The sequence below is a fragment of the Malus domestica genome, chromosome 06 (assembly GCF_042453785.1).
Source record: "Malus domestica chromosome 06, GDT2T_hap1".
Lineage (NCBI taxonomy): Eukaryota > Viridiplantae > Streptophyta > Magnoliopsida > Rosales > Rosaceae > Malus > Malus domestica.
The window spans coordinates 21,313,174-21,333,319 of NC_091666.1; the positions used below are offsets into that span (position 1 = coordinate 21,313,174).

At 34.1% G+C, this 20,146-nt stretch overlaps 1 long non-coding RNA gene across 1 annotated transcript; it reads right to left on the reverse strand.

Annotated features, from left to right (window-relative positions):
• Positions 1-13,803: 13,803 nt before the first annotated feature.
• Positions 13,804-18,528, reverse strand: LOC139197048 (uncharacterized). The gene is made up of 2 exons (XR_011582028.1): positions 16,171-18,528; positions 13,804-14,466 (listed from the first exon to the last, which is right to left on the reverse strand). It is a non-coding gene; the product is annotated as an uncharacterized lncRNA (long non-coding RNA).
• Between the last annotated feature and the right edge of the window lie 1,618 nt (positions 18,529-20,146).

Genomic DNA, 20,146 nt, shown 5'->3' on the forward strand with positions numbered 1-20,146 from the left:
TAATGAAATGTCAGAGGAAAGGGTTTTGCTTTGGTTGCGTGTAGATGGAGGAAAGCATGTGGTAAAGCCACATCACCAAAGCAAAGCAAAAAGTGTAAGAGGAAGGTGTTTTGCAATTGATTGTTTCTGATGTGGATCAACTTCAGGAATTAGAGTTGCAATTAAACTCTTCAACATTATCTGACCGTGCAAGCCAAGTACTTCAACCCTATAAATACAAGACATCGTGCAACATTTAGGGGGACCTCCAATTCAACACACAACTGCCCTGCGCAAACTCTCTCAACAACTGAGATTTTTTATTTTTTCTTTTCGCTGACACATCTTCCGTTGGCATCAACAGCACTGTGAAAGCAACCGGTGATATCTTAAGTCGGTATAGATAGCTCTATCACCGCAGAATCAGCCGATCTCGCAGCATCTTCGTTTGGCATCAACAGCACTACGGCGAGGATGGTTGATTACCTATCCAAGTCTTGGTCGAGAAGGATTTCTGAATCTTTATTGGTCGAGGTCATCTCATCAGCCTTCTCGGCGAAGTGAGGTGTTAGGAGTTACTACATTCGGCACATTGGAAGCCGAATTGGATATTGAACTTTGCTAAGTTTGCAGCCTTGTCTTCAGGCTCTTGAACCTGAAGGCCGAGACGTGTTCCTTTCTCGGCCACAATCGCAAGATCAAGAAGTCAGCAGCGCACCCAACGCAACATCAACAAATTTTACTCCTCGGCTGAGCTCGGCCGACGAGTTGGCATGCCCCGCATTCACCGAAGGACGTAGTTAGCTTATAGATTACTCGGCCTGCGCGCCATGTAGGCTTGGTAGTTTTTAGTGTCAACATATTCACATATTAATTTTTGAGTGGCAGGTTTAATTCAGAATTAAGGATTCCAAATCTAAACTTATATAATTATCAAGATATGGGAATCATTTCAATATAAATATACACCTTAATATGTAGATATGAGTTTAATAGCAAAATTTTGCAATGACATGAGATACAATAAAACTGGCGTATGATAAACACACTCTTTTGAGCCTCTCACACACCCATGTTTAATTCTGACTGATGCTTTCATTTGATTTATTCAATCCGATAACAAAAAACAAAGAAGAGTGTATAAAAACTTAAAAAAGTGTGTGAAAATCATCTCGCTACAACTTACCCTACACCAACCCCAACAAACAGGAAAGCAAAAAACAAAAAACAGTCTTTGATGGGCTTCGGGTTTACAGGCTTTGTTCTAGCTCAACCTCGGTTTTAAATGGGCTTTTGGACTTTCTACTCCGAGATTGAATTCGGGGAGGGGAGGCTTGATACAGCTATGGTAGCTGATAGCTGAAAGTCGCATGATTCTGGATATTGATAATTGTTTTTGAAAAATTTAATAATAATATTATTTTATATTAAATTTATTAATTGAATCAAAATTAGAAGTGAAGCCTTTGGGTAAAAAGATGTGTCTATTCAAATGAAGAGTTGCAACTTTTGACTCTTCATGAATAGTCACATGTTTTTTAAAGAGTTATCTCAAATCCTATAAATAAGGAAGCCCCCTATAAATATAGAATAACCTTTCATTGTTTTACATAATTATACATATAGTACACTAAATATTAGAGAATCTCATTGAGTCCATATGAGAGAGTACTCAACACAATCGTGGTTTATGGAGGCTTGTGATTTGGAGTGCTACTATTACAAGGACGTGGTCGTTGTATCTTGGGAGACAAGTGCCGATCAACCATGAATATCGTAGTGGGGTGTAAACTTGTCTTAAGGACAAAGTGTCTGACACTTGCCTCGACCGAATTTTCAGGTTTTTCTAATCCATTATATCATGTTCATTTAACATTGATTACTCATGTGCATGCATTAATTTTGATATATAATTGCATGAATTATTTCTTAATTTTCTATGTGATTTAATATAGCAATTAGACCCTAATTTTTCCAACAATCTTAAGACAAGTTTACGATTTGGTTGCTATGTTTGTTTAAGATCGATATTCTATCATGTATGTTTAAGATCGATATTCTAGTTTTGGCAGTACATAGGTTAACTAGACCTGGCAATTCCTGACACGACCCGATAACCCGACACGACACGACACGAAATTAACAAGTGTTCGGGTCGACACGATAACGAAACGGGTCGTTATCGGGTAACCCGATAAGCACCTGTTAAGATAACGGGTTTGTTCGGGTATACACGTGGGTAACACGATACACGATAAGCAGAATATTAATTTAATAATTTATAACCCTAAAAAAATACTATAATAATTATATATATATATATTAATTTAACAATTTTATAGCCCTAAAAACTATAATAATTATATATATATATATATATATTAAATTAACTATAATAATTATACCCAAAATATTAACTATAATAATTATATATATATATATATATATTAAATTTTATACCCCTAAAAACTATAATAATTATACATACAAAATAAATAGATTTAAATCTACTTAATAAATAAATACATATATACACACACACACATCATTGAACTTCATGGGATACGAATTATACGAAACTAATTTCAACAATCCAACCGTCAAACATGTTTGTATATACTTCGAGATCGCATACATCAAAAATTGCAAAAAACAAACATTCAGAGATCAAGTAACGGGACAAAACTTTTCGACGGTTATAAACGAAAAATCACGATTTAACGGTCATTTTAACTCCGATTTTGATGATTTTTTACAACCACACTCCTTGACCCTATATGAATACAATGATTGAATTCGATCTTCAATTTAAAATATTTACACTAGTGGATACCACAAAATCTTATGTTATACTTAATAAAAGTATGAATAAACTCTTAAGTATTAGTGAATCTATTGTTTTGATGGGATACTCATTCTACAAAACTAGTTTCAATGATCCAACCGTCAAACATGTTTGTATATACTTCGAGATCGCATACACCAAAAATTGCAAAAAACAAACATTCAGAGATCAAGTAACGGGACAAAACTTTTCGACGGTTATAAACGAAAAATCACGATTTAACGGTTATTTTAACTCCGATTTTGATGATTTTTGACAACTACACTCCTTTACCCTATATGAATACAAGTAATGAATTCGATCTTCAATTTAAAATATTTACACTAGTGGATACCACAAAATCTTATGTTATACTTAATAAAAGTATAAATAAACTATTAAGTATTAGTGACTCTATTGTTTTGATGGGATACTCATTCTATGAAACTAGTTTCAAAGATCCAACCGTCAAACATATTTGTATATACTTCGAGATCGTATATGTCAAAAATTACAAAAAACAAACATTCAAAGATCAATTAACGGGACAAAAATTTTCGACGGTTATAAAAAGAAAAATCACGATTTAACGGTCATTTTAACTCTGATTTTGATGATTTTTTGCAGCTACACTCCTTGACCTTATATGAATACAATGATTGAATTCGATCTTCAATTTAAAATATTTACACTAGTGGATACCACAAAATCTTATATTATACTTAATAAAAGTATGAATAAACTATTAAGTATTAGTGAATCTATTGTTTTGATGGGATACTCATTCTACGAAACTAGTTTCAATGATCCAACTGTCAAACATGTTTATATATACTTCGAGATCGCATACGCCAAAAATTGCAAAAAGAAAACATTCAGAGATCAAGTAACGGGACAAAACATTTCAACGGTTATAAACGAAAAATCACGATTTAACGGTCATTTTAACTCCGATTTTGATGATTTTTTACAAATACACTCCTTGACCCTATATGAATACAATGATTGAATTCGATCTTCAATTTAAAATATTTACACTAGTGGATACCACAAAATCTTATGTTATACTTAATAAAAGTATGAATAAACTCTTAAGTATTAGTGAATCTATTGTTTTGATGGGATACTCATTCTACGAAACTAGTTTCAATGATCCAACCGTCAAACATGTTTGTATATATTTCGAGATCGCATACGCCAAAAATTGCAAAAAACAAACATTCAGAGACCAAGTAACGGGACAAAACTTTTCAACGGTTATAAAAAGAAAAATCACGATTTAACGGTCATTTTAACTCTAATTTTGATGATTTTTTGCAGCTACACTCCTTGACCTTATATGAATACAATGATTGAATTCGATCTTCAATTTAAAATATTTACACTAGTGGATACCACAAAATCTTATATTATACTTAATAAAAGTATGAATAAACTATTAAGTATTAGTGAATATATTGTTTTGATGAGATACTCTTTCTGTGAAACTAGTTTCAAAGATCCAACCGTCAAACATGTTTGTATATACTTCGAGATCGCATACGTCAAAAATTACAAAAAACAAACATTCAGAGATCAAGTAACGGGACAAAAGTTTTCGACGGTTATAAACAAAAAATCACGATTTAACGGTCATTTTAACTCCGATTTTGATGATTTTTTACAACCACACTCCTTGATCATATATGAATACAACGATTGAATTCGATCTTCAATTTAAAAGTATGAATAAACTATTAAGTATTAGTGAATATATTGTTTTGATGGGATACTCATTCTGCAAAACTAGTTTCAAAGATCCAACCGTCAAACATGTTTGTATATACTTCGAGATCGCATACGTCAAAAATTACAAAAAACAAACATTCACAGATCAAGTAACGGGACAAAAGTTTTCGACGGTTATAAACGAAAATCACGATTTAACGGTCATTTTAACTCCGATTTTGATGATTTTTTACAACCACACTCCTTGATCATATATGAATACAACGATTGAATTTGATCTTCAATTTAAAATATTTACACTAGTGGATACCACAAAATCTTATATTATACTTAATAAAAGTATGAATAAACAATTAAGTATTAGTGAATCTATTGTTTTGATGAGATACTCATTCTACGAAACTAGTTTCAATGATCCAACCGTCAAACATGTTTATATATACTTCGAGATTGCATACGCCAAAAAGTGAAAAAAACAAACATTCAGAGATCAAGTAACGGGACAAAAGTTTTCGACGGTTATAAACGAAAAATCACGATTTAACGGTCATTTTAACTCCGATTTTGATGATTTTTTACAACTACACTCCTTGACCCTATATGAATACAATGATTGAATTCGATCTTCAATTTAAAATATTTACACCAGTGGATACCACAAAATCTTATGTTATACTTAATAAAAGTATGAATAAACTCTTAAGTATTAGTGAATCTATTGTTTTGATGGGATACTCATTCTACGAAACTAGTTTCAATGATCCAACCGTCAAACATGTTTGTATATATTTCGAGATCGCATACGCCAAAAATTGCAAAAAACAAACATTTAGAGAGCAAGTAACGGGACAAAACTTTTCGACAGTTATAAACGAAAAATCACGATTTAACGGTTAATTTAACTCCGATTTTGATGATTTTTTACAACTACACTCCTTGACCTTATATGAATACAATGATTGAATTCGATCTTCAATTTAAAATATTTACACTAGTGGATACCACAAAATCTTATGTTTATACTTAATAAAAGTATGGTATAGTACTATTGTTTTATTTTTTTTCATAATTATTTTGGTAAACTTCTCATAATTTGAATGATTTTTAATGTTTGGTTTTTCTATGCTTAGTTTATGCAGAAGAGAGTTATGACGTGGAAAACCTTACTGAAAACATCATCAACATAACTCTTGAAGGCAATAGATCAAGCCAAAGTTCCAATGCAATTTCATGATGATCGATGTAAATCGAGGATTTTGTAAATTCAGGTTTAAACTTTTGAGAAAGATTTCACAACCTTGAAAACAAAAACTGTTTCATTTTGCATATCCTTGCACATTTAAAATTTGTAATAGATTAGTAGTGTATGTATTATTTTTTTATTAGGCTCTTATTTTCGAGTGTAGATGTAGTACTTAAACGACAAATGTATTTTAATGTTTTGAAGTAATATTTATGTGGCAATGTGTGGCATGTGCAAATTTAAGAAAAAAAATATATTTTTCTTAACGGGTCATAACGGGTCATAACGGGTCGGGTCACTTTACCCGTTGGGTAAAGTGACACGACCTGTTAAGGACCCGTTAAGATAACGGGTGTGACACGACACGACCCGTTAAGATAATAGGTGTTACACGAAAATGACACGAACACGACTGACACGACCCGTTTGCCAGGCCTAAGATTAACTGTTTCCAAATGTATTGCGAGTTAATTTGATTCAAAAGATGCCAACTCGTAACCTTTTTATAGTTAATTGAACCAAATATCCTTACAAGTTTATTGGTTTATTGCTATTATAATTTGGCTCGTGGTTTTTAATTTTCTTGACAACATTGCTCATGCACTGCTTTGAAATCGATGGTGATTTTCTCCTGTTGTGCGAGTAATGATGGCATAGAAAAGTTATACTAATATATATACCTGCATATATGCATTTTATTTCCTGACATTACACTAATTAAATTCATGTATTTGTTGACTAATTTAATTTCTCTGAAATATGCATGCAGAAGGATAAAGGTTTTGTTTCACAACTTTTGTTCTCGTAGTCTGAAGTGTGTAACGGTTTTAAGATTGGTAAGTAGGGAAAATCTGTCTTCTAAAAGGATGCATTTTTTAGACTGGGTATATTTACCTTGCATTTCGCATAAGATACTTATTATTGGCACTGAATGTTATGTTAAACGTTACGTGCTACTGTTGGTATAACTGCATTTACAGTCAAGGCCTTTTATTCATGTCTGTTGTTCGATCACTGAATGTTGTCATTTCCTCATGAACCGGTATAAAGATAGTGTGGCAATGCGGATGTGATCCTTCGGGTATGCTAAATACGATCCATGTATAATTGTACTTTTGATTGGTTTCGTTTCGACCGACCGAAGGTAAGGGATCAAAAGGCACGATTGAGATCCTTGGTATGTATTATGTAACATTATAATTTCTACTGTTCAGGTTCTCATTGCTTTACAAATCATTGTGATTTAAGAACACAACCTTTCTTGTTTTAAACAAATGAATAGACATGACTATCCAAAGGTCATTGTGATATATGATATGTCATTGCGAAGTGAGTTTTCCCCAACGCATGATTATTCATAAAGAAATCAATTTGATATTCTGTTGTGACAATAAAAGTGACGTTTTAAGTCAAAACATTTGGTCGTTGGAAAGGAAAATACTAGACACTAAAACGTGGGATATTTGAAAAAAATATGCATTAGACGTGATGATCGATGGTTATTAAGTAAGCATATGAAAGGTCATGCATGTTAGTCATAAAAAGGAAAGGATGAAAGCTAAGAAGTGTTTTTCCCATAATGGCTAGTGAGGCATGAAGGCCTAAGAAGATAGATATAAAAGGTCTATCTTAGTTGTTTCCTACTACTTAAAGTAAAAAACGTGATCGATTTAACGATGACGTTAAAAATTAACCACAATTATCGAAGAATTATGGGGGTAACTTATCTATTTTTGAGATATCAGATTTACTTAAGAAGGGACATATAATTTTTTGCTAATTGAATGAGACAATCAAAAGGTCATCTCTTTTATTGAGTAATTGTTTAAGGTATGGCAAGGTTGGAGACTTTCGTACAAATACCTTAACTGTGGGTGAGTTTACTCAAGTGTTAGCAAATTACTTATCAAGTCCAAACGCATGTTTGAAGGAATTACGTTGGAAAACAATTATTCTCAAATGAAATATAATTTCATAAATGGAATTGCGCACCATAAGAGATAGTCATCAACCTAGTGGATGCAATTATTAAAGGTTTGACTAGAGAGTAAGTTGTATCATCGAGGGGAAGGGTTAAAAGCTTACATCTTAAGAATCGTCATAATGGAAACCCAACCTAGCTAATTGGAGATCCCAAGATCTAGGTTCAAAGGGACAACCAATGTCACGCCCCAATCCCGACATACATCCAGGATCGACACGTGACGTCGCCAAATACCCTTATCTAAAACATATCCCCGCCTCCTGAATATGGCAAATCACAACTCGAGAATCGAATCGCATAGTAATTTTTCGTATACTTTATGACTGCATCTAACCTCCTTTTTAGACTGCTTACATAACTTAAATAGGGATCAAGCCATTCGTAGTTCGTCAGTTCAATAAACTCCTATTACTACTGCAAGACATTCCTACATACATTTAATCGGAATAACTATTAAAAATGGTATGCTTTCCTTGTACAGCTTGTCTAGGCATATGAGAAATGTGTGTGTGAGTGTGTGTGTGTATATATATATATATTTATATATATATATATAGTGAACCAACTTGATTTTTGTTTCAGTATAGGCATGCGCATAGATATTTATGTTTAATGGCACATCATTCTACCATTTAAGCAAACAAGGTGTAGTACTTAATCGAATAGTAATCTTACCAAATTGGGTTAGTCCACTATTGATATCTATACCAGACATTGCTAACCAATACACTTCAAATATAATTGTAATCAACTACTATAAGCATACCCCTTTCGAATTGTGTACCAAAATACAAAGCCAATAGTACATATAAAAGCAACAATATAACTATAATCTAATGATAACTAGCTGGACTAGTTATAGCAAATAGAATGGTTCGTTAGAACTAGCCCAATTGGAGTATATAATGAAATTGAGTGAGGAAGATACGTATGATTTGATACATAGGCAGATAAAACTAGCTGCATCCATTTTCTCTATATAAGTAGTTATGTATTTAGCATATAATTGTTTGAAAACGACCACCTCACATAGAATCCAGTACATTTATAAGTTCACTAAATTTGATAACATTTATTTGCACTAAATAATCAAATAAGCATGCCAAACAGACCACAAGGACCTGACCTGCCATGTTAAATTGGTCTTGAACTCAGAACTAGTTATACTCAATTAGAGAATAGGTATAATGTTTGATATCAAGGAAGTAGTTCTCAGACCATAGAATAACATGCAATCCCTAAACTATAACATTCGAATAATTATTCGTAACTAGTACACCAGCCAAACCATATCGATGATTCTTAATAATTAACATGGAAAACCAAACTGTTTATTCAAGTGCCTGAAAATAAAAATAAAATATAAATTCTTAGCAGTCTTAGGCTCTTCATCCGCTGAAAGAATGAAATAATGAACCACCATTAAATCAATGACCAAAACCAAGAGTGATATACTTCTCTAGTAATAGCATTATCCAATCAAGTATTTAGCATCAGCATCTGACAATGCCATGGAAAAATATAGAACCACTCACTAGTTTTAGAACTAAATAATCTACACAAATCTAGGCTACAACACATACAAATTCAGCAATGTTCTTCATGGGTAGGACAAATATGGAACACAAAATATTCAAATGTATCTAGCCTTGATTATGGAATAACATTAATACTTATAAAACAAACCCAACCCTTAAATTTCTAAAGAGAACCAAATTGAGGTTAGGATTTCAATGTTCTTCCCTATATATGCAACCAATCATGACTACCCGATTCCGATTCAACTCCTAAACAATACAACAAGCATCATCTCAAATATGCAAACAAAATATCGAATTAAAATTCGAAACCATGAATTGACCCCAAAACTAAAAGTTAAAACCTTTGGAAAATACTTACACTAGAGGGAGCCCACAAGTGAGGAATCGTTAATTTCACTTGGGTCGAGGCCAGATTCCAGCGGGATTGCTCGAAATCAAAGAAAAGTTGTCGGAACACGTTAATATGTTTGGACCTCATGTTCTTTATACAATGGTTTTCAAAGGGTGGGTAGGGTAAGATAGAAGACGGCTTCGCTATGAAACTATAGCTTATGACCTCATGTGATTTCATTATCGTATGAGGAAATTATAATGAAAATAGTTTGGAAGGGATCCCGTGAGTGAAGGAGGAAGAATAAGAAGAGGTTCCCTTTTTTTTCTTCCCCCTTCTCCACTTTTCCCCTTCTTTTCCTTTTTTTCCCCGATCTTTCTCCACCTCTCATCTTTTCTTCTTTCTTTCCTATCTTTCCATCCTAGCCCCACACGTGGCTTCACAGATCTTTGCTCCAGAAATCTGGAGCCTTCCAAGTTGAAGAAAATAACCAAAATATCCTTAACTTTAAACATTAATAATTCCTTCGTTATAGCTTTGTTTCACGAATGGTTTGCGCATACATGTTCGTGAGATCGAGTTCTATTCGAAAATATAATTTGTGACCTCGAAAGGTTTACAGATTTTAAATAACCAATTTTCAAACTTCACTCTTCGTAACTAGTTTAATTAAAATCTAAATTCAAATAAATCAATATAAATTTTAAAAAATAATATGAAATCTCAATAATACCAATACGTAGATTATAACAGTGAAATCTAGGAACGGGATTTCACAACCAAATTGTGGATGATTCAATGGAAGCACTATGGAGATAATCTCCTACCCATGTCCTATGATGAAGCAGTGCTATCTACAGTGAGTTTAGGATAAACTTTGGTTTTTTAATGATTCCTATAGCTTGGAAGACTTAGAAGTCTAAGTGGCGTATTGCAGGATACTCCTAATGGGAAGTCACCTATCTTCACAGTGAGGAATGGGGTCGTTCCTGTGAGAATTTTCTTAAGGGTTTAATTATCTAAAAGCATTCATGAGAAACTGTTGACCCCAAAAACTACCAAGCCTATGTGGCCCGTAGGATGAGTAATTAATAAGCTAACTACGTCATTCGATTATGTGCGGGGCGTGCCAACTCAATGACTGCAGCTCGAGAAGGAACACGTCTCGGCCTTCAGGTTCTAGAGCCTAAAGACAAGGATGCTAGTCTTGCAAAGTTCAGGGATCGTCGGCACCAGGTTCGGTCACGATGATTAAATTCATGAGAGTATAAGCACGCCGAACTGGCACCAAATTATACGGACACAAGTACTTAAAAAAAATGTATGTCTTGATAGTAAATGTCGTTCGGCCGTCAGAATGCCAAACTCTAAAATATGCCGAACTCTAAAACTTACTTATGAATATCCAATCATAAACAACTCGGCTTTCAATGTGCCGAGCCTAATAATCTGTAACACCTCACCTGACCGAGAAGGCTAATGAGATGACCTCTGCCAACAAGAACTTGAAAATCCTTCTTGGCCGAGACTTGGATAGGTAACTTGTCAACCTTAACGCCGTGCTATTTATCCAAACTAAAGGTGCTCTGCTGTCAGCTGATTCTACGGCAACAATGTTGTTTATCCAAACTGAAGGTGTTCGCCGGTTGCCTTCATAATGTTGTTTATCCAAACTTAAGATGTGTTGGCAAAAGAGAAATTAAAAATCTCAAGGTTGTTGAGAGGTTTTGCGTAGAGCGAGAGTTTGCGCAAGGCAGTTTATGTGTTGAGTTGGAGAGGTCCTTCAATGTTGCATGCAACTCTATATTTATAGTGGCTTGTCTTTTGCTTGACACGACCTAATAACCTTGTAGAGTCCAACTGCAACTCTAACTCGCGGAACTGAAATTGATTCGTAAATGCCAAGGCATATGCTTCATATTTCGTGACTTTCAAACAAAATAAAGCCTATCTAGGCTTTATAACATCACATCAGAAACCTAGCCCACCTAAGCTTCTTATCTAATAAAAAACTCCATCAGAAGCCTTTAAACTCATTTGATAACTTCCATCACCATGGAAAAAGAGCCTAGCCAGGACCATCAAATCTTAGACATATCACATCACCACCAAAAGCCAGGCCTATCTAGGCTTCTTCATAATCTATTCATGCATGCATTAATCCATTTGTAGTTGTATGACAATCATCCCATCCCGCATGCTTCATTATCTGATGTCGTGCATATCCTAATATTCCATTCGTTCAAATCAATTGGGATTTAGACAAATATTAGGTTTAAATAATTTAATATATCACTAAGAGATAATATCATGATTAAAAGCAAAACATTATTTCTCAGTAATAATTGAAAATCATTTCAACCACTTTGTCATTCAACGGTCTAAAATTCTGCTCATTCAACGACCTTGATTACTCTGGCCGATAGTGTAATTTTGGGTCCAAACAGAAACTGAGAATTGTTCAAGGCCAAAATGAACACAACCAAGCAACCAAGGGGTGTCTGGAAGAGGATTGTGTGAATTGTCTTGGTTTACACAAACGGCTGAGTAGTTCAAGACATCGCGTTCACTAGCCAAGTAAATCTGATAGTAATTCACTATGGAAGGTTCAAAACCAAAAGCTACCTATCCCAATGCGGTACTTTTCCTACTGAGTTCTCTCTTTAGTGTTTACATTGTCATTTGCATAATGTTGAGTCAATTTCCATTCATGTGGGGGATTTTTAGAAAAATTAATAATAATATTATTATATATTAAATTTATTAATTGAATAGAAATTAGAAGCGGAGCCTTTTGGTAGATAAATGTGTCTATTCAAATAAAGAGTTGCAACTTTTGACTATTCATGAATAGTGACATGTTTTCTAAAAAGTTATCTCAAATCCAATAAATAGGGAAGCACCCTATAAATATAAAATAATTTTTCATTGTTTTACATAATCATACATATAGTGTACTAAAATATTAGAGAATCTCATTGAGTCCATATGAGAGAGTCAACACAATCGTGGTTCATGGAGGCTTGTGATTGGAGTGCTACTATTATAATGACGTGGTTATTGTATCTTGGGAGACAAGCGATGATCAACCACGAGCACCGTTGTGGGGCATAACTTGTCTTAAGGACAAAGTGTCTAACACCTGCCTCGAATTTTCAGGTTTTTCTAATCCATTATGTCATGTTCATTTAACAGTGGTTACTCATGTGCATGCATTAATTTTGAAATATAATTGCATGAATTAATTCTTAATTTTTTATGTGATTTAATATAGCAATTAGACACTAATTTTTCCAACAAGTTGATTTTTCTATGATTGCATCAAACAAATGAATTGTATGCTTAAGAGAGAAAAAAACACTAGGCTTTACTGCACGAAACTCATTTTTAACTTACCATATTAAGGGGATTTACATTCTAACTGATCCCACATTTAAATATGATTCTCGAACACAAATGTGTTTCTTACATACATTTAGTTGTGGGAATATTGTCATGATACAATTACTACTTTTCTCAGAAATCATACTTTTAGTTCAATCGTATTATTTGACCACTCGTAGTCTAGAATCAAAACCACTGCTGCTTGTAGAATTCCACAAACTAACAATCGTATATGTCAGCGAGTAGAGACTATGTATATTATCATTTGAGGAATTTAAGGGTTACAATAGTTTCACATACTCTTTTGGGCTAATATAGGATGTCGGAGTAAATTAAAAAAACTCGTAAACCAAATATTTTAGCTATAGTAAATGAGCGAAGAAGGGTATGAGAGAAAAGCATATTGGCTCGTGATTGTGAGGTCCAAATTCTTGATTGGAAGGAACCCCAAAAGCCTCTGCCCTTTCATCCTTGGATAGATAGAAGGGAGAGCAGAGCTTTTGGTTTGTTATGTTGCCAAAGAGTTGAATAATGATTTTTTGTGTTGTAAAAAAGTTGAACAATGAAAATAGATGGTGAGTGCCTGATCGAATGATTAATAGTTTCAGGTAAGAAAAGATATATGCTCTTGAAATCTTGGCTGATGGTACGTAATATAATGCAAGGCTTGTGGCACAGGCCTTCTATCAGGAACAAGGTATTAACATAAAGATTCATATTTGCAGAAACTTAGAAGAAGAGAAAAATGAAGATGAGCTGAGAAAGAAGAAGCTTAGGAGAGAAGAAAACTTGTAAATGTGTAACTGAATTTCTTACAATCAGCCTACAATACAAGAGAGGGAAATTCCTTTTTATACAATCATATTCAAAACTAATTAGCTTATCTCTTAAGCTACTGATGATGTGGCACAAATATACAATTCATCTATATCCAATATTCCTCCCCCAATCGTAACTGGGATTTCCCAGTTTAAGGTTACCACAATGTCTAAGAAAACCAGGATCATGTAAACATTTAGTTAGAACATCTGCCACTTGGTCCTTAATTGGAACATACTGAACATGAAGATCACCTTTCTGTACTCTTTCTCGAATGAAGTGGAAATTAGTTTTCATGTGCTTGCGCCTGGAATGTTGCACTGGATCCAGAGTTGTTTATTTGAGAAAAAAAATAGGAAGAGGAATTTAGCTCCTAAAGCAAGGCAACGAGCTTTGTGGGATCACACAAGCAATCATGAATGGCAGCATTGACATTATCAACGCCGCAGCCACCACCATCTCCGCCGAAGCTAGCGCCCAACCCACCACCGTATGTGTAACTCTCTCTCTCTCTCTCTCTCTCTCTCTTTATTGCATTCATATCTTTATGCATGTGTGCTTTTTTCTCTTCTCATTTGCACCAGAAAAAGTAGAGTTGTTGCAATTGGAGGGGCTTGAGAAAGGCTTATCATCCTTCCACGCAGTGCATTAGGGGCATACATGTGAACAAACAAGTAAAAACATGAAAACTATCATATAAAAAGTCCACGTAACGAAAATTGAGAGAAGAGATATCAACTAATATCACTTTTGGGTCCTTGTTATACTCTGTTTGGTTGCCGAGAAACTTTGAGAATCTAAAGCACATATATATGTTATGGACAGTTGGATCTTGCGTTCTTACACGTATTTTCAATCCTAAAAGTGAAAAGTATCAACCATTGAGTGTTTTGGTACTATTTTACTTTTTTGGTTGTTATGGGAAAACTTAATTTAAGAGTACATTAGTACTTTCATATCATAAACTTAAAAGGATAGTCATAATTCTATATAGAGTCTAAAGAGAATTGTTATTAGCACTCCAAAAATCTCATTCTACACTCCTCACAAGTGTATTTTTCTTTCTAATTATAGAAAGTTTGGAGTACCAAATGAGATTTTTATAGTGTTAATAACAATTCCTAGCTTAAATTTTGATTATTTTTCCAAATTTCCTTAAAGAAAATACATATATTCTCATTTTAAAGGAAGACCGATTGATACATCCATCGGTTTTTTAATGGGACAAAAGTAGGGAGCAAGTTACCTACAATTATCTTGGGGAGCAAGTTGCATACATTTCAGGACATTAATTACAATATAACTCTCATATGTCAGCAATGTTTATTTCCAATCGGCTTTTTAGCTAAAATTGTTACGCCCCGATCCCGACATACGTCCAGAATCGACACATGACATCATCAGATAACCATATATCTAACATTCCCATCTCCGGGATAAGTACCAAGCACATCTCATGCCTCGAATTGCGTAGTAATTTGTCGTACACTTTATGAGTGCATCTAAACTTCTGTTAGACTGCCTACGTACCCTTAATAGAGATCAAGCCATTCGTAGTTCGTCTATTTAATTTAATTTTGTCTTTCCAAGAAGAACCCACAATTACCAATATCCACCAACCAAATCTATTCAATCACAGCCAAAATTCCATAACCTTTAATTAGCAACCTAAACGATTTGTACTAATATTATTGAAAACGGGACTTGAATTTCCAAATTCGATGTCCGAAACCCACATTCTCTGCCGCACATATTTTGATTTTAAACACTAGATTGGAGTGCAAAATACATTTTCAAAGTGCTAAACACACTACTTATAATCAAACTACTAATCTTTTCCCTTTCTTTTGGTGGTTTTCTTCGAGTTACCAAAAGTCATGCTGGCAAGTTGTAATAACAGCAATTCTAACTTTAATAAACTCGTGCTCGTCATGGAGGTATTATGTTCATTAATTAATTATTAATGAACCATGTGAAAACTAAATGCACTTCACCATATTTTTCTTAACATTACATTATTTTGTCACAAATATCAATCAATTATTGGGATTACACAGGATGATCAAATATGATATATATCTCCTTCATGTAAATGGTAAAAGACTCTCTAACTTACTGAGCATAATTGGAACGAACAACTGAAAAATCGAACAATTAATTTCCAGACCCTCACATCCAAGAAAGAAAACAACGAAAGGAAAAAAAAAAGAATGATCACCAACCCAGATAGATGAAATTATCAATATCAAGTGAATTATGCAACAAATGATCATCATACTAAAAATCTAAACGAATTAATTTGAGAGAAAAGTAAAGGGGAATGGAAGAATTGCCTACCTCCTGATTTTGGAGGGAAAGAAACGCAACAGGGAGAGAGAGACAGAGTAGCAGATTAGATTAAGGAACCCAGGACACTGATATGGAGATATTTGTGGGAAGTTCTCCACTCATTCCTCCCAGAAAAAGAGAGCGATCCCAGAGATTCTCACCCCCCCTTCTTTTCCTTCTCCCCTTTTTTTTCTTTTCCTTCTTTTCCCAATGGTTCTCCAACCCTCCTCTCTTTTTTTTCTTTTATTATTAATATATATTCTATCATTAGTATTTTATATCTAGTGATATTATCTTTTCCCTCTACTTTGAATAAAATAATTGATACTTGTTTTGTAAAAGCTTTCTAGTTCCAAGTTCCAATTTTCACTATGCATGTACCCAGTCATTTGTAATAATCGGATACGTAATGAATAGTGAAATTATGGGGATGGGATTTCATATCCTTCCCCCCCTTAAAAAAATTTCGTCCCCGAAATTTTCAAAACTCTCTACACTTCCAAACTGTTCTCATATTTAGTTAGCATCGGGTTCGACACTTTCCAACTTCAATTCACAAGAATAACATAACATCATCATTCTAGCCCAACACATCACTAATCTATATACGAGAGCAATGCCACTTCTAATAATAATTTAACCATACAAGTACTAATCAATTCACAATCATCTAATTAATTAGTCCCATGAATCACAGATGCACGATATTAATATATAACAACATTAATCAATCATCAAGATCACATACCACTTCTCGAAATTTAATACGGGAATTCAACATAATTCCCCAGCATGAATTCCAAATAATAATAAGGTAAATATCCAATTTATAAACACAATGTCTACTATGAGCAATTCCTACTCACTCGAATCTAGGGTTGAACTAATTTTATGAAAATGAGCAAGAGCGAGGAATCCGGACCGCTCAATGGAATCTACCCAGACCTATCACATGTATAATCAGTACCAACATCATGGGAATGGTGAACTGGCCAACCAAAACTCAGATAAACTGCGAAGCTCGGGTGAGTGATAATAATACAAAGTATGTGATAACAATAATAAAACCAAACATCAATCACAATTTATATACCTTGAATATAAAACATTCATAAGAAATCAATACCAATCCTTTGAAATCTCTGAAGGAGTCACCCAAACATCCTACGGCTTTTCTAATTCAACCACAAGATTCTCAAAAATCATCATTCATATGTACATTAAAAACTAAGGCTAGAGTGATGCAATTCGGCCAAAGCCTACATAAGCAACCAACATGAAGTGGCCCCCCAAAGCGGATTAACCAAGCAGAGCCACTCCTATAGCTGTTAGGAAGTGATCACCCAATGCGGATTAACCAAGCATGATCACTCCTAAGCATACATGGCCATAAGGATCGCCCAACGCAGATTAACCAAGCGCGACCCAAATATAATATGGTCCCCCAACACGGATTAACCAAGCAGGACCACTAGTGACCCCCAACGAGAATTAACCAAGCAGGGTCAAGATAACTAAGTACGTAGTGACTCCCCAATGTGCATTAACCAAGTAGAGTCACACCTACAAAGCTGTTAGGTAGTGATCACCCAATGCGGATTAATTAAGCATGATCACCACTAACTATAAATGGCCATAAGGATCGCCCAACGTGGATTAACCAAGCGCGATCCATAAATAGTATGGTCCCCCAATGCAGATTAACCAAGCAGGACCATCCATGTACCACTGCTACATGGTGCAGACTCAGTATCACCTAACTCTGTGACACTAGGGTAACGGTCCTCTACTAGTCCTCATGTTTATCAACAATCAAATATATATTTTAAAACACAATCCATCAACAGTTCAAATATCCAAGTCACATAATGCTTCATAAAGTAGATCGATGACAAACTTTATAAAAACAATTATTTAGCATAAAACATATTTTAGAAATCCATGTTGTATCCACAAAGTATACTAGTATGGGAGTTTTCAGGGTATTAACTACATCACATATATTAAAGTCACTCACCGAGACAAGTCCGCAAAGCTTCACTGAGTTTCTAGTAATACTAATTTTAGTTTTATAAATGATTCGAGACATGGTGACCAAAAGTCAACTCTCGATTGACAGTGGGGCCCACAACTCTATGTAATTTGATCCTACATAACAGCATATTTACCACGTCAATTCCATCACGGGCATCAACAACTCGTGATAGAAACTATTCAATTACCACGGTCAAGTGTCGCTTGTGGTAGATAACATTAATCCACCACGGTTAGATTCCGGCCCGTTGTTAAAAGTGAATAATCTACAACGGTTTTTAATTCCGTGATGGAATATCAAAACCACCACGCGATATGCTCGTAGTGGTTACTTCAAACGACCACACCGCCTTTTGAAAATTCACCACGCCATCGGCCCGTGATGGATGTTTTTATGTTTTTTTTTAAATATATTTTGAATCATTATATTATTGATTATTTATTACTATATTGATTATTGATTGCAACAAAAAATTTCTTTCATATTTATTATTTATTATTATATTTGAAATACTACATTAACTTTTAAATCCGATAATATCCAATAGTCCTAATTAAAAGTGATGCGGAGAATTTCAATCAATAAATGACATGGTTACAAATAATGATAAATAAAATCTACAAAACGTGGGAGGGAGGCAAGGAGATCTCCATTGCTTTTGTGACTACCCAGAACACCCAAATTTTGGTTTGTCTTCATTGCGATTTGACCAAAACAAATAAAAAGTGATAATTACAATTCAAGAACTATGTAAAATAAAAATAGAACTATATATTTAAAATTTAAGATATCAAAATTTTACCATAATTACAACATAAAAACTTCTATGTATACTTTTATTTAAATTTATTAGCCCATTAATGGGTGTTGCGCCGTATCAGAGTCCCAATATACTTTTAGTTTTATGGCTATAAGAGAGTCCCAATGATGATATAATTGTAAAACAACTAACATATAATAAAGGTTAATATAATTTTTATTGGAAAGAAAACTTAATTAAAAACCCACTAAGTGAGGAAACTGCCGTTCAAGTTCCCACCAGTTGCTTGCAGTTATATTTGGTTATCCCCTCAATCCTTCTCTTCATATCGTTCTTTTTTTCTAGGACGCAAAAGATTATTCACTGATCTCTCTATATAATTTGGTATGAATTGAGTGGTCTTGTAGTTGCATTTGGCTCTTTTGCGATACTCTCACGATCTCTCAAGCTCTCAGCCCTCTCACTATCTCTTTCTCTCAGTGAGTTTGATTTGGATTGTCTTTCTCTTTTAGGGTTTTTTTCGTTTTTTCTATGTTTTACTTCATCACTAATTGCTAATATTGTTGGAGGATTTTTTGTAATCGGAGCTATTCTAATTAGTACGCTGGCTTTTTTTTTTTGTCATTTGTTATCACTGATGATTTATAATGTAATTGTTGTTTTGGGATTTTGAGGAGGTGCGTTGATGATGTGCCATCAATGTCAGAGGAACAACAAGGATTGGGTAGTTCGCTGTAAAGAGTGTAAGAGGAAACGATTTTGTATTCCTGATCTGCTATATATTGCTTTAATATTTCTGATTATAACTTACTAAAGATCGATGTTGGGTTCGTAGAATCCAGTAAATGATATTTGATTTGGTTTCAAAAGGAGAAAGGGGTTACGATTTACATTCTTATCTGGTTGGTGATAGAATAATGTGCATTTGGTCTTGAAAACTTCTTGAATGGAGGATGCTGTATCTAGTACAATTGCCTGGCCATCAAAGTACGTCCAAGTTGGAGAGTAATTTTAGTTCGTACTTACACTAGAAAATGGTACTTTGACACTACATAGATAGTACTTTATGACTTCCGTTTATGTATTCATTAGGCACAACATGGATAGTACTTTATGACTTCCGTTTATGTATTCATTTGGAAACTCAAGTATTTTTAAATTATGTTATAATATTATCAAGTATTTTTTAT